Source organism: Stegostoma tigrinum, chromosome 5 (genome assembly GCF_030684315.1).
Source record: "Stegostoma tigrinum isolate sSteTig4 chromosome 5, sSteTig4.hap1, whole genome shotgun sequence".
NCBI classification, from domain to species: Eukaryota; Metazoa; Chordata; class Chondrichthyes; order Orectolobiformes; family Stegostomatidae; genus Stegostoma; species Stegostoma tigrinum.
In genome coordinates, this window is record NC_081358.1 from 10,021,854 (window position 1) to 10,038,095 (window position 16,242).

A 16,242-nucleotide genomic window follows, 5' to 3' on the forward strand; every position below is an offset into this window, starting at 1 on the left:
GACCCGGGTTCAATTCCAGCCTTGGGTAACTGTCTGCACATTCTCCCAGTGTCTGCGTGGGTTTCCTCCGGGTGCTCCGGTTTCCTCCCACAGTCCAAAGATGTGCAGGCTAGGTGATTTGGCCATGCTAAATTGCCCATCGTGTTCAGGGGTGCGTGGGTTATAGGTCTGGGTGGGATGCTTCAAGGGGCAGTATGGACTTGTTGGGCCGAAGGGCCTGTTTCCACACTGTAGGGAATCTAATCTAATCTTTCAGTTACAGGAGGCTACGAACCAGCATGGACTGGTTGAAATTAACTTTGTTTGGACAAAATTCTGAACTTTTAAAAAAGATTTTCTTAATTTATTCCTATGATCTATAATGCTGGACTTCTTATTTCTTTACTTTTCTAGTTCTTCTCCCCTCCCCACCACCCAAGAATTAATTCTTTGAATCTGCACCTAGGTACCTTTGTACCTAAAATGGCACCATAATGTGGAAACTTGTAAACTTCACACTACTCACTTGAATACATGACAATAATGCTAATTCAATGTTTAAATTGCACATTAGTAACTACACAAAAAGTAGTCCTTTGACTACAAAGCAGTTTGGAATGCCCTGCTGTTATAGGAATGAAAGTGTGCAAGTCAGATGCACTTCGGTCATAACTTGGAGTGGGGTGAGAAGAAAACAGAAGAGATGACACCGGGGACCCTTTAGCATCAGCCAGTCCACACCTAAAATGAATAAAGACCACGAAGAAATCTCAGTACTGCTCTTCCTTCCCCTCGGTTCCACCTGAGCACCTCCCCTAAAGCCACTTACCACTAGTTCAATTCCAGAATGGACTATGCTGACAGGATGGTTGGCAAAGATGCAGCAAGAGAGGAAATGGATGCATGAAGCAGTAATGTGAACAAATCAGTCACAAACAGATTGAGACAAAAACTTAAGTAACTGGATTTTGAGATTTCAATAAGAGAGTGGCAGAGAGATGATTGGAAAGGGCACGATCTTATCAGACATTTAGTACCCAAACATCTCTGCTACCTACCTGGACTTCAGGAAGGCATTTGACAGTTGAACACAGCAAATCAATTCATAAGCTCCAAATCCATAGGCCAGATGAAGTATGCATACTTTATAACTAAGAAATAAACAGCAAAGACTGGCCAGCAAGACTTGTTTGACCTGCATCCTCTAGATTCTGTTGAGACTGTATTTATAATTTTTTTTCCAATAAATGACTAAGACTTAGGGTTAACTCTATTGCAGGAGCTTTGGATATCGAGAGACCAAAGTTGAGTGGAAAATTATTCATTTCTAGTTAAAATGCAGAATTATTGGTCACTTGAGCATTTCAGCCAGCCTGATCATTTTATCAATCGTCCTACTCAGCTATTACGTCTAAAACTTGAACAAAATCAGGATTTTTCTAAAAGAGGAGCATGTGATCTCAGCACTGCAGAAAGTGGACTTACTGATAAAGATTATACTAAACCAAAAAAAGTAATGACTTCATCTTCAACCTGCACAGTGGCTAAGTAGCAATGAAGAATTCGCCACTGACTGGAACTGAGAAGTGAATCAATCTCAACTTCCTTTCAAAAAAAAACTAATCAACGATGTACTCCAGCTGTCAGGTTACCCAACTGTACAATAACCTCAGACTTGATCATACTGGCATTTGGAATAGTATTTTCTTCGTGCAGCTTTAATCTGCTAAAACTGGTAGCTGAGAAATTAACACAAGACTTACACGTCTTTAAAAGTTAAAGCAAGAAACTATAAAAACTCATTATACTTAGGATGAACTAATTAAGCATAAACTTGAATTAGTGAACATCCTCTTAACAGTATTTGTATTGGAAGCAGTTAATGCCTTGCTGCATCAATACTTCCTCTTATGCTCCATCTTCACATCTACGTAGGCCATCATTTGATTTCTCTTCCTACACACTGACTGCATTCATGTGCAGAGAGACCAATAAACCTCGGGACTGAAGCATTCTGTAATCTCCTTCTACGGGATGAGGGAATCACTAGCAAGGCCAGTATGTTATCCATCCTCAATACCCTTAAAACAACGATGGAGAGCTGCCTTCTTAAATTGCTGCAGTCCATATTGTGAAGGCCTTCTCACCATGCTGCTTGTCAAGAAGATGCAGGATCTAGTGAGTGTAGAAACGGAGATATTTTTAAGCCAAGGTGGTATGTAACTTGGGAGTGGTGGCATTTCACATCTCTAACTCAGTTCTTCAAGACAGGAAAAACTAGTGGGTTGGATAAAGAAGCCCTGTAAACAATAGCTCCTTTAGACCAGTCATGGGAAAGTTGTCAAGAGAGGGTCTAGGCCCGAAACGTCAACTCTCCTGCTCGACCTATTGTGTTCATCCAGCTCTACACTTCATTATCTCTATTAATAAAGGGGATCGTCTGGACGTCCAGTCTGCAGACTTAAGCATCTTTAAAACTGCAAAGACATTTAATTTTGGTGCAACATTAAGTCCTCTAAAGCGAAAGCTTCTTCCAATTAAGGACTATAAAAACTAAATCAATGTTTGTGGTTCAAATCCCACCTGATAGCCATCTCAGGCTGAACCATAACATTTGGAGTCACAGCATCCAGTGCCGACCTACTAAACCTATATTTACTATCCCCACGTCTAACATTTATTTGTTCCAGTCTATCATCTGTGTTATTGCTACAATTACAAATCCAATGTTCTCTGTCTAATCTGTCATTTCATATCTTAGCCCAAAACTTTGCTATTCCTATCTTAACACCATTACATTCATCCAAGTGTATCCCCGCTGCCATTCCAAATCACATCCATTTAAGAAATTCCCAGCATTTAAAATTCTCCCTCTGCCTACAGTTCCCTCTGAAGCATCAGGTCCAATCTTTTGTTAAAGTGAATACTGGGGAATTAAATAAAAAAGAGCTAAAGAAACTCAGGTTTGGCAGCAGAGTTATCATGTTCGATTGGATTTTTCTTCAAAAATTCAGTTTTCAACACCCAGTCTCATGATCTACAGTAATCTACCTAAGCCCTTTCCCAGTTCTTTTACACCATTTCAGTCATGATCATAAAAGGTCAAACTGTCTCCCTAATCTTCTCCAACTAATTTTGTCCTTTAAATTCTTTTAATTTCCAAGGCATTCTTAAAGCCTACCTTTAGTAAAGCTGCCACAAAGTCCTTTTCGATATGGAGTCAATCTTATTTGTTCCTGCTGTTTAAACACCTTAGAAAGTTTTACTATAATTGAAGACACTAAAATCAATGTATTAACAATATATTTTATTGGTATTCACCTTAACAATTCTTTTTCACAATTTCAAACATATTAATTACCAAGGCTTATGATTTTGCAGTCTGACATCCTGTGAACGCTTTGTAAGCTGTCATAATGAACAGCTGTCAACAGTACAATGTTTTCTTCCCCACCCCTTGCTAAAATATGTTTAAAAAAAGTGTTGCTGAAAACTGTCTTCAAATTCTTAATTTAATAGAAGAGCCTGTACAGCTGCGTAGAAACAGCCAATCCTGCAGCTGAACTTGACAAATCTGTGGGAGAAAAATCAAACCAATTTAAAAAAAATTGACATGCAAGTTCCTGTCAGTACATAAGCACATCAGAAAACAGAATCAAAGATGTTCTATCACACTACACCAGCTGAAACTGTACTGTGGCCAAGGCTAAATCATACTCCAGATTTTTGTTGGCCAAGCTGCCACTGCCTTACAATAAGGTGTAATTAATAACCTAATGTTTGTGACAGCTGTAATCACTATCCTTCAAACAGTGAATTTCAGAACACTATGCCAACAACACCCTATAGGGTTAATGTCAAGTCAGCTGAACTCAAGTCACAGCATCATCCTGGTTACAACAGACAGAGACTGGGTCAACTGACCATCTGAAATTACTGTATACAAGGCTCAAATCTCAAGTTAGGTAAGATTTTGAATGGGTACACCTGCCCATGAAAGCAACTCAACACTACTCAAATTTGATTAGTGCCCCTAAATCAAAAACCATCCCTCTACCAGCTGTGTTTAAAATATATACAGAATTGACAGCTGCAACTCAACCAAGCTAAGCTGCTTTCAGCCACCTAAACATTGGTAAGAGTAGAGCAGCATATCATGGGAATACAATCACCTGGCTTGAATGTATACTGCTGTCCCTTCATCACTGGATTAATCCAGGATTTATCAATATAACACTATCACAAGGGCCACAGCCCACCATCATCATCTCAGAACTATAAACAACAAATGCAAACTTGCAAAGATACTTTTCATCCAGGGGCAGCACAGTGGCTCAGCAGTTAGCACTGCAGCCTCAACACCAGGAACCTGGGTTCGGTTCCAGCCTCAGGCAACTGTCTATGTGGAGTTTGCACATTCTCCCCGTGTCTGTGTGGGTTTTCTCAGGGTGCTCGTTTCCTCCCACAGTCCAAAGATGTGCAGGTTAGGTGGATTGGTCATGCTAAATTGCCCATAATGTTCAGGGATATGTGGGTTATAGGGGGATGCTCCAAGGGGCAGAGTGGACTTGTTGGGCTGAAGGGCCTGTTTCCACACCTTAAGGAATCTAATCTTAGTATGACAAAAGAGGTCTTTCACTTGAATGTATGTTTAACCAAGATTATTTCCAGTCACCACCAGGGCCAAGTTCAGAAGATGCGTGGGAGTGGCAAGAGGCCAAGAAAATAGGGGGATGCACAAAAAATGAGAATGCTGACAACGGCCACTGTCCTTAAAATGTGTTTATTTAAAAAGACAGGCTCATTTCTCCAAAAAATTCTGAACAACTGCAATCAAGACCATTTTTTAAACTCACTTCAAAAAGTGACAACTCATCATGCAAGTGCTTTTTTTCCAACATAATCACTACTCGTTAAATATGATCTCCACACCCCACCCCCCCAAAAAGTTGAGAGGTTAAAACATGATAAATTTCAGGACTTAAGTGAAAATTCATAATTATGAATTTACTGGGGTTTTCTCCTCTCAGAGGCTGGTTAACTCATCAACATGGACCAAAATGAGCACTTGAAGATTTAGTTTTTTTGAAAATGGAGATGGAAACAAGGGTAAGATCGATCTTAGGTGTACAGCTGGATGAACACAGTAGGCCAAGCAGCAGGAAGGCTGACATTTCGGGTCTAGACCCTTCTTCAGAAACTTTTCTTTCTGATGAAGGGTCTAGGCCCAAAACGTCAGCCTTCCTGCTCCTCCAATGCTGCTGGGCCTGCTGTGTTCATCCAGCTCTACACCTTGTTATCTCAGATTCTCCAGCATCTGCAGTTCCTACTGTGAGAATTATCTTAAATCAGCAAGCTCAATAAAAATATGCAAAACATTCAAAAGCAGACAAGGCTGTGGTCCAAAAGCTGGAACATGGGAAGAGAATAGTCAGGTGGTTGCTTTTGACAAAAAGCAGGCTCGATAGACTAAGGGATACTTTTCTGTGCCTTAGACCTCTACGAGGACACACGAACACTTTACAGCTTAGGAGAGGTACCAGTAATTATTCCTCAACACAAACATAGGAAAACTAATAGTACTAGTAGTTACTGCCGTAATATGGTAAATTTGGCCTTGATAAAATCCTATTAGCTCGCACATAGAACTCCATTTGGTCCCACCTATTTGTTCTGAACTCCAATCAACCTTTCATACTGTCATTGCTTAAAAGCAGCTTCCAGAGGTGGTGTTCTACAAAGCCACCTTCCCAACTCTCAAATACTCTGAAGTCTACATTTGGAGAGGCTCTTCCATCACATTACAAGTGTTAACAACATAATCTGTAGTGGAAAGCTTTACAATGGGTATCTTTATACACAAAGTAAAATTTTAGTTGCCATCCTACTCCAGACACCAGGTTTGGCTATTCTACAGGACAAGGGCAGGATTCTATGGTCATTGCAGTTGTAGTGATAAATTCTTAGGCAATCTACCCATGGAGAGGCTGAATAGAGCAACACTTTGTTGTTGCTAGACCAAACACTGCAGAATCAGATGCCACAGTGGCAGTCAGATCAAATTTAAGACATTCACAAAAATTTCAATGAAGCATCAAAACAGGACTTCTAGATTGCTTTTCCATAACCAAGGAGGCTCAAATTGTTCACCATGAGCATGTATAGTCATTTTTACAAATAAAAATGCACCAAAGAAACTCAGAAGATCTGGAAGTATCTGTAGAGAGAGAAAAACAAGAGTTAATGTTTTGAGTCAAGTGACCCTCCTCTTTGACAATAAAATACAAAATGTTTACAACTCCACGGTTAACTCTTAAGAATTAGGCAAAAACTGTTAAGGTTGGAAATTTCCTGCTAACAGTCTGGATTGGAATTGAATTTACACAATGTGAAAAGGTTAATATCTAAATTATAAACTTAAAGCGTATAATGCAACATTATTCAACTTTGGAACAAAACCACAAGTTGCTGAAAAAGCTCAGGTCAGGCAGCATCTGTGCAGAAAAATCAGAGTTAACCTTAAGGGCCATCAGACCCAAAACATTGTCATTTTTCTGCACAGGTGCTGCCAGACCTGCTGACCTTTTCCAGCAACTTCTGGTTTTGTTCTAAGCTTTACAGCATCCGCAGTTCTTTGGTTTGTATTATTCAATTTAGAATGGATTTAGTTCCAAGCTCCCACTTGCTTCCTATTACTTAATTCAAATTAGACAAAACTCATGCACAAATAATGATCAGGAAACAAGTTTGAGAAACTATAAAATCAAGGAAAACAAGATACATTTAAGAATGCTCAATAATCAAGTATCAGAGTAACACACTAACAGCAATCATCCAAATAGGATGCTCATGCTCAAGATTACATTGATCCTACAATGCATCATTGACAAAATATAGTGAACATTTACAGGAAAACTACCCGATTTCGTTTTTTAAAAAAGTTCTCACTAATACAGATTTTATGACCAAAACTAAACATTATGGATGCAAAAAAAAAGCAGAGGCAAAATCACCAAAAACTACCTACACAAGTTGCTCCCGATCTGTCCACTCCTTATTGCCACTGGCCCCACAACTTCTGCTAAAGTCTCAACTACTTCTCTCCTGGCAGGCTAACCTGGAAACCCTAAGTATTCACCACTTCATGCTGGAGCACTACTCCACGAAATCACGATTAAAATCAATCCCAATTCCTTCTACTTTCATTCAGATTTAGTGGAATTAGCTTTTATAAACACTTCACAGAAGGAACAAAAAAAGACACGCACACCTAACTAAAAGCAATGGGAGCAAAGGTAAAACAGAGAACACAAACGAGTTTTGAGAAGATTTGTAGCTCAGGTTGAGGTTCTGGATGTGAGTTTGCTCGCTGAGCTGGAAGGTTAGTTTTCAGACATTTCGTCACCATTCTAGGTAACATCAGTGAGCCTCCGACGAAGCACTGGTGTTATGTCCCGCTTTCTATTTATCTGGTTAGGTTTCCTTGGGTAACTAACCTTCCAGTTAAGCGAGCAAACTCACATCCAGAACCTCAACCTGAGCTACAAATCTTCTCAAAACTCACTCGCACCTATGGGCGCAATACACTAAAACTGGCCCGGAGATGGGAAACCAATGCCATCCGACAGACTGCCACCCACGAACAGGTGTACTTGCTGCATAAATACCCAAGGAAACCTAACCAGATAAAATAGAAAGCGGGACATAACACCAGTGCTTCGTCGGAGGCTCACCGATAATGTTACCTAGAATGGTGATGAAATGTCTGAAAACTAACCTTCCAGCTCAGCAAGCAAACTCACATCCAGAGAACACAAACCTGGAACATCAACCGTGTCTCCTCAAAACTTCCATATCCACTGTTTTCTATTTGAAATTCATGTTTCCAGCATCTGAGATCTTTGGCTTTGAGATAGAGGAGTAGAACAGAGTTTCAAAACTCTGATTAAACGTAATGAGCAAGCAGCCAAGGATAGAAATCGCTAGCAGCTAGTATGGAGTTTCAGCTACTTATTCATGCTGTTCAGACTTTGGTCATGGAGTGGAGGGGGACAACAGAAGCAGCGTTGGTGTCACCAGCATACACATGCCTGCATTCTCTACTCCTTTGGGGCAGCACGGTAGCCTAGCGGTTAGCACTGCTGACTCTCAGCACCAGGGACCTGGGTTCGATTCCACCCTCAGAACTGCCTGTGTGGAGTTCGCACATTCTCCCCATGTCTGCGTGGGCTTCCTCCCACAGTCCAAAGATGTGCAGGCTAGGTGGATTGGCCATGCTAAATTGCCCAAAGAGTTTCAAAGATGTGTAGATTAGGTCAGTTAAAGGGGGATAGGTCTAGCTGGGATGCTCCAAGGGTCAGTGTGGACTTGTTGGACTGAGGGGCCTGTTTCCACACTGTAGAGATTCTTTTCTAAGGAAGCTGGTATTTGGCAAAATAAGTAGTGGTGAAATGCATGAATGGTTAGGTTCTAAAGTATTGCCTGAGTGAATGGTACAGGTAGTGTCAATTGGAAGATTTATAAAAGGGAATGCAATCATTTTCTGAAAAAAGGAAATGTTTGCAGAGCTACAGAGAAAAGGCAGGCGAGTGACACCACCTGAAATTACTCCTTCAGTGCACCAGCATAGGCAAGGAGCCAAATGGGTTCCTTCTGTGCAGTAACCTTTTTACTTTTATCTGTCATTATACACAAAGATGATGTCACTGAGAACCTGCACATTAAATGAACAATAGGCAAGTTCAGAATACAACAAAACACTCAAAAGCAACATTGAGAAAAAAGGATGAAAGGCAAAAAAAAGTCCTAGCTGTTAGATGCTAAAATAAAATGAAGTAGGACATCACAGGAGAGATAGAGAATGAAATGATCAATCATGTTCATTGTGATAGAGTGATGTGTCATGGTGTACCTTCTGTGACTGAAGACCAAGTTATGTATATACCCATTTTAATTCACTGAACGAAGTGTATATTACAGGAATACTTGAAAATAGAATCATATTTGCAGCACTACAGTGAAGTACTTTTCACTAATAAAAATAATTTAAGTATTAAAATAATGGAGTAATAGAAGCAGAAGTTAAGGATTCCTACAAGTAGCTGTGCTGTGCTTAGTAGAATTCTAATCTTTTCATGTGACAGATATTTGAATGCATTAAAAAAAAATGAAAAATATTACACTGCTGCAAATTTGAAACAAAATGCTGGAGAAGCTCAGCAGATCTGACACCTTTGAAGCGCACAGGAAAAAATTCTCCAATGCTGCTAGACCTGCTGACTGTCTTCCAGCACTGTTTTTATTTTTTTTTGCCTCGACATTTGGTTACATTAAAAAGAAAATCGTCAAGAAAGAGTTTTAGACTTGAACATAAGAAAACATATTTTACAAATTGAGTTAAATTTTGAGCCGAGGAAAGTCTATAGCCAAGCCACCCCAAAGCTCCAGAAAAAAGATTGGCAGTCACCTGGAATGAAACTTCTCAAAAGGAACACATTGCAGAAATTTGGACATTGTGTTTTAAATACAAAAAGTTATTCTTCACCATAAAATATTACTTCCTGCCCCCATTAAGACCAATGCTGACTGTGGCTCCAGTTCAATTCCTGGGATCAACTTTAAACACACGCAACAAGAAATACCAAGATAACAAAGTGTAGAGCTGGATGAACACAGCAGGCCAAGCAGCATCTCAGGAGCACAAAGCTGACGTTTCAGGCCTAGACCCATCAGAGAGCCCAACAAGAAATACCACTATGTTGAAGTGAGACCATTTCTAACCATAATTAGAAATTTAAAAAATATTTTTAAAAATTGATAATTCGAATGACTTGAGGACATACATTTCGCAGATATTTGATGCATGAATTAAATTGGGGTGTAGTTCCTATTGCAGTGAGAGAGAGAACAACTTTGGAGACAAAAACCAGAGGCTGGCAAGTCTGACAGTAATGAAAATTGTTTGCAGGTTGAAATTGAAAATCTCCAAATTAGATGCAATTAAAAATTGACAATTAAATCAGTTTGTATTGGAAATCTCTCATACAGGGTACGAAGAAAATTCTAATTAGAGTTGCTTAAATTCTCAGGAACCTGACCGTCTCCACGTCGAACTGCCAATCAACATCTCTCAATATCTATTGTAATGTAGTTACACAGCCAAGTTAAACACATCCAAACCACGTTTCTCCAAGCTGTAATAGTTTGAACTCCCAGGCATCACGTTAGATGGGGAAGAATATTTTTGAAGTATCCCATACAGAAATAACAGTCAAAGACTCAGGATGCCCGAAGATTTGACACAAGCTAAACTGAGTCAGCAAATTTGTCATTATGTACTGAGCCAAATTCTAAAACCAATGTTAAAGTGCAACGAACATCACGCCACATCCTTGCGTCCGAAAGACAGCCTGCAAAAGCCTTCCCCCTTCAAAACTGGAAACTTGAGTGTTGATCTCACCAGACAAGCAAAACCTGACAGATGACCAATATGCAGGCAACCACTACCCATGGTTTTCCATCAGCATACCTCGGTACATCCTCTTATACCAGCAGACCAGACCCACCACCTTAGAATATAGCAGCAGGAAGTGGCCCTGGGAATCTTAAGTGTAGTCTCCACACAACACAAGAAAAAGGCATCAATAAGCCTAGACCAGTAGTGCTGCTGAGGGGGCACAGGAAGATTTCTGAACTGGGCCTGGATATGGCAACACATTTTCATCCATACTGCTAGCTCTCATAGGAGAAATGCAGAGCTCTTGGAGACCAAATTTTATCTTCACATTGAGGATTCTTGATATATAGTCCCGTTTGCCAGATAATACTAATTCAAAAAATCGGAAGCTCAAAATTGGCAATCCATGAGGAACTATGGGTCACCGGTTCCTTAGCCCAGCAGTTCCTTTGTTCCAATGGGTAACCGTAGGCCAGTTGGCCAACATCTGTCATAGAAAATGGCTAGAATTCATTAATGAAGATTACTGCAAATCACAGAATTGATTCTGTACAGTGTGGAAAGAGCCCACTGCATCTGCACCGATTCTCTGAAGAGCATCCCACCCAGACCTAAACACTATAAAGGTAACTCGAGTTACTACCGAGCTAGCCCACGCATTCCTGAACACTACAGCAATTTAACATTGTTAATCCACCTAACCCCCACACCCTTGGAATCTGGCTGGAAAGTGGAACACCCAGCAGAAACCCACACAGACACAGAGTGCATGCAAACTTCAGATGTCACCGTGGGATAAAGCAGAGTCAACAGTTTCATGAAAATGAAATCAGGTTTATCTCATTCAGACATTGTTGATTAAGTAACAAACAAGATGAATAAAGGGGAACACGTACAGGTTTTAGTTTGATTTCGAAAAGGCAGATGGCCTAAAGATAACATTGGGTGATTTAACAAGGATACATGAATACTTCACTAGCAGGGATAAGGGAATAATTTTCAGTTTGCAAGCTGTAAGTGGTTGAGTGCCACATGGATCAGCTGAGGCCTAAACTAGTTGCAATCTATTGCAATACTTTGCACGAAGGTACGATTGCTAAATTTTCTCAACACATCAAGATAAATAGGAAACTGGTTTCAAAAAGATGTTAAAAAAGTCTGCAAAGTGAATAAATTAAGAGAATGGGGAAAAAAATTAGCAATAGGAGTATATTGTGGGGAAATCTGAACTTGTCTCTTTTGGTTAGAAGCAAACGACAGCAGTCTACTAAAATACACATTTAAGAATCTGGTGGTTCAGAGGGATGTGGGTCAGACAGACAAACATTTGTATGCAGATACAGAAAAATGTTAGGAACTAAACAGAACATTGGTATTGTGCTGTGAGAAGAACATAAGAGGCACAATAAAATGCTGCTTCAGGTCAAAGGTGAAAACACATCTGGAGTACACTGCATAGTTTCCATCTTCTCGTTTGAAAACATTAGAATTGTGCTAGTAGTTTAAAGAAGGTTGATTTTAACTCGCTTATTCTGGGCTGAAAGGCTTAATCATTGAAAACTGTGTTGAACAGTTTGGGCTCAAAGACATGGGATTTCAATGTGGAAGGTGGTGATCCAATTGAAATAGAAAAGGGAATGCCAATCTTGTAGAAAAGATTAGAATTAAAAGATCAGTAAGAATAAGAAGTCTCCCTTTTAAAACCAGAATTGATTAAATAATTTTATCTGTGGAAGTCTCAAGCCTGGAAAGCAGAGCCGACTGGATCACAAATTTTTTCAAGCTCAAGACAGAAATTTCTGATGGTCAAGGGGATCCAAAGTTTCATAGGTCAGACAGAAAAGTGGAGTTGAGGCCACAACCATTTCTGCTAGGATCTTAATGTCCAGCAGAGCTGGCACAAAACAGTCTTTTCCTAAATCTACATTGAATGATCATGAAACCTAGTGACCAACCCTTTGGGGAAAGTTATACAGTGTACATGATGAACAGTAAAAACAACATAACTATAGAAATCAAGCATCCACAACCAAGAGATTAAATCAAAACTCTGCAATTTTGCCACATAATGTTGTGATTAATTGTGGACAATTAACAACAGCAAGTAATTTATCTAGGCTTTCTCAAAAGTGGTATAGCATGCAAATGTAAAAAAAATTAAAACATTTTCAGCTATCTGCAGCTAGAAATCCCAAGGGGTGGATCATCTCAGCTTGCTGAGAATTCCAGCACAGATGCTAACACCCAGCCAATTTGATTCATTCCAGGAGGAAAAGGCTGAAGGCTCTTGATGTAGAAGTGGGTCTAGGCCGTGATAACAAGGTGTACAGCTGGATGAACACAGCAGGCCAAGCAGCATCTTAGGAGCAGGAACACTGACGTTTCAGGCCTAGACAGGATCTTGTTATATTGGACTCCCCAGCATCTGTAGTTCCTATTATCTCTGGGTATAGGCCGTAGCAGCATTCTGGCTCTCATTGAACACAAACACTTCAGGAGTAGCCATATCCTCTAGCCAAGTTATTCCAGTACAGCTACAAACATTGGCACTGAACACAAGTTTAGGAATGTCTTTTCTAAGACACAGAACAATTTGACAAATTACTTTTAAATGCAAGATAGGTTGATTTAAGTGAACCATTTTGTTTCACTTTATTATAGAGAGGCTTTACACTTCAGGAAAAGAATCCCAAGATCTTTCCTGCTGTATGTGTTTGCATTTGGCTTCTGTGGTCTACGCTCCCAGCCAAAGTCATTAGAACAAGATATGTAAAATGACAGGAAAGAATTTTGCCAACTTTCAAACTCCTTTACTTGAACACCAAGTCTGGGACTAATGACACCGTTCTTGTTCAATCTGTCTGTGAAACTGACAGGTATTTTCCCACCTTCGTGGTCAATTATCTCAAATTCTCAAAGGCAGCCAAGCTTCACTACTACAAACTGGAATTGCACAAGTACTTCAGAGTACAGCCAGACGAGAACTTGGCATTTTCCACATTTCCCTGCATTGCTGTTACTGCTAAATGCATCAGCAAAAAGAAAAAAACTCCTGCACACCATCATGCCACTTGGCCAATTTCAGTGATGGGCAGTGTTAACAGGGTTACGAAGTGGATCTAATGTGGAAATAATCTGTTCCCTATCCAGTGGGACAAAATGAAAAAAATTGTGCTTATTGGAAAATAAGCACAATTGCTGAGGGGGTTCCTCAGTAGAATTCTACAACTATTCAGTTTACTTCAATGGTCATCCCTCCATTACAAAGATCAGAAGCAGGGATGTTTGCTGATGATTATAAAATACACACATCACAAGTTATCAGATAACTAAGCTGTGTCCACATACAGAAAGACCAGTATTTGACAAGTCATTTTATGCCCATACAGGTGCAAGTGTGTGCCATTTACAAAAATGCATTGCAGCAATTAACCAATGCTTGCTCAATGCACCTTCCAAATCTAACGAGAGGAACGGGCAACAGATACATGAAAACACGAACTGCAAGTCACCCTCCAAATTAAACACCATCCTGAGGTCAAACTATGTTGCTGATCCTTCACTATCATTGTGTCAACAGCCAGAAGCTGCTTCCCTACAACACTGTAGATGTATCTACACTGGGCAGACTGTAGCAGGTTCAAGTTAGCAACTCACCATCTCCTTCTCAAGGCCAACTAAAAACAGTCAATAGGTGGTGAACCTGACAGCAAGTTACATTTCATAATGTTTGGAACACCTTTTAAAATATGTCCATAACTGTTCCAGACCCAAAGAGAAGAACTAATTACCTGCTATTTACAGACAGAAGTCAGCTTGTACCTATTCTAGTAAGTCTCCCAAGGAAGACCTTGACATCCCTCAAAAAAAAATCCTCCAGAATTGGGCAATGCCAAAGGTGACTATCCAGTGACTTGAATAGAACTTTTTAAAAAAGCTTTTGTATTTTGGCAACTAAAGTAAAACTACAAAACCTGCACAATTTTGCATTTTATTTACTTTTCAGGGAGAAACCTGAATAATGCAAAAGGTAGAGAAATAAATTCTTATCCAGGGTTTTTTGGATAAGAATGTATCACATGCAGCTGTTCAATTAGTTAATCATAGCTTTTTAAAGGAACCTAATGGACAAAACAAAATAGCAAGCCATACAATCAGGGTATCATTGTTAATTCATTTCCCCTCAGTCAGAAACGTTGTGAAGTCAGTGCTTGGGCAAGAGGCTCTCAGTCAGGGCAGGACTGAAGAAATATTACATTCAAAAGAGCCACAGTTTATGCCTTCTAGTAACCATACATAGTTCTACTTATATCTTGGCTATTCATTCCAAAACTAAGTACAACTATTCAAATACAATTGATTTAATTGGACTCTACTGGATTTAAATGCCTACTTAAACTTTCTTCAAAGAACACTTCACTTCAGCCATATGGGTCTTCAAATAATAAAAACAACTTTCTTGACCCTCTTGGCATCCTAACATTATTTACAGTACAAGTAGTTTTAACATATAATCATTACTTCAATAAGTATATTGAATTGCCTTCTCATGGATGGTTAAACAAAAGGATACCCCCTCGTAGGCAAATAAACATTGAGCCAAATGGCCTCCAATTGTGCAAAGCATGCTGAGAATCAGTACAGATTAATATTAAATGTGAACTCTACACAATGGAGCTTCAAAGGGAAATGTGCAGCTGAGGAATGTTTAAACCTAAATGGTTAGGCTCCACTTTCAAACAGCACGTATTCAAACGACAAACTTCCAATTCAAAATCCCACAGGACCCAGTTATTGCAGGGTAAAAGAGGCCAAAGCATCATACCATCTCCTCGGACAGGATGGGGGCCTAAAGGGACTTCAGCAATATCCCCACCTTCTATGAGAAAGGTGGAAATCACACAATGATACCCCAAAGACGAAAAAGGGAAAGGAAACAGCCACATTATCAGAGATAATGGGAACTGCAGATGTTGGAGAATCCGAGATAAAAAAGTGTGGAGCTGGATGAACACAGCAGGCCAAGCAGCATCTTAGGAGCACAAAAGCTGACGTTTCGGGCCTAGACCCTTCATCAGAGAGGGGGATGGGGAGAGGATTCTGGAATAAATAGGGAGAGAGGGGGAGCCTCCACCCCAAAACAAAGGGGAAAGGGGGAGGGGTTTAAAACCAAACAATATCACCCCTCCATGAGTGGAAAAAAAAACAAACACACCCAATAGCACATCTCACCCAAACTGGAGAATGATCAGAGAACCATGTAATAGTGCTCTCCGGAGGGAGAAGAGGGAAAGGGGGGTCCCTCTTCTGTCCCGTCCCGCCTCGCCCCGAGGAGGGATCGCGCGCTGTGGGACCAACCGTCAGCTCGGAAACATTTCACGACCTCAGCCAGTGTCAAGACTTTAAAACACTCACCGGTCACCGCGTCGAAGAAGTGAGAAATCAACCACTGGTACTAAATGCAGATCGCTTACCAACCACCTCTCTACCGCCGCCCCGCCCGGCCGATCACTGTTAATATGGCGGAAGAGCGAGCGACGCTCGTCAGAAGGGCGGGGCGGGATTGGCGCGGCTACCGGAAATGGCGTGTAGCGCGCGACGTAAGTGTGGATGAACACTTCCGACACAATGGTGACTCCTGACTGGGATCATCAGGAGACTGGAGAGAGGCGTATGGTTGTGTTTTGTGGAGTGTATTTTTGGGAAAGTGACCTCGTTCCCTTCACATTAGATTTGTTTCACTTACGCTTATGAAAAACAGACTAGTTTCTGGCGGGGGTCAGCATCATCTGTGGTCCCAGCTAATC

General features: G+C 40.4%; 1 protein-coding gene across 3 annotated transcripts in view; it reads right to left on the reverse strand.

Annotated features, from left to right (window-relative positions):
• The window catches only part of LOC125451600 (ras-related protein Ral-A), a 37,258-nt gene extending 21,275 nt beyond the window's left edge, over window positions 1-15,983 (reverse strand). The window contains exon 1 of one of the 3 annotated variants that reach the window (XM_059645820.1): window positions 15,851-15,983. The gene's annotated coding sequence lies outside the window, so the exon portion shown is untranslated. The remainder of the gene's footprint in view (window positions 1-15,850) is intronic. The other 2 variants (XM_059645819.1, XM_059645821.1) reach the window with 2 other exon arrangements.
• Window positions 15,984-16,242: the final 259 nt, after the last annotated feature.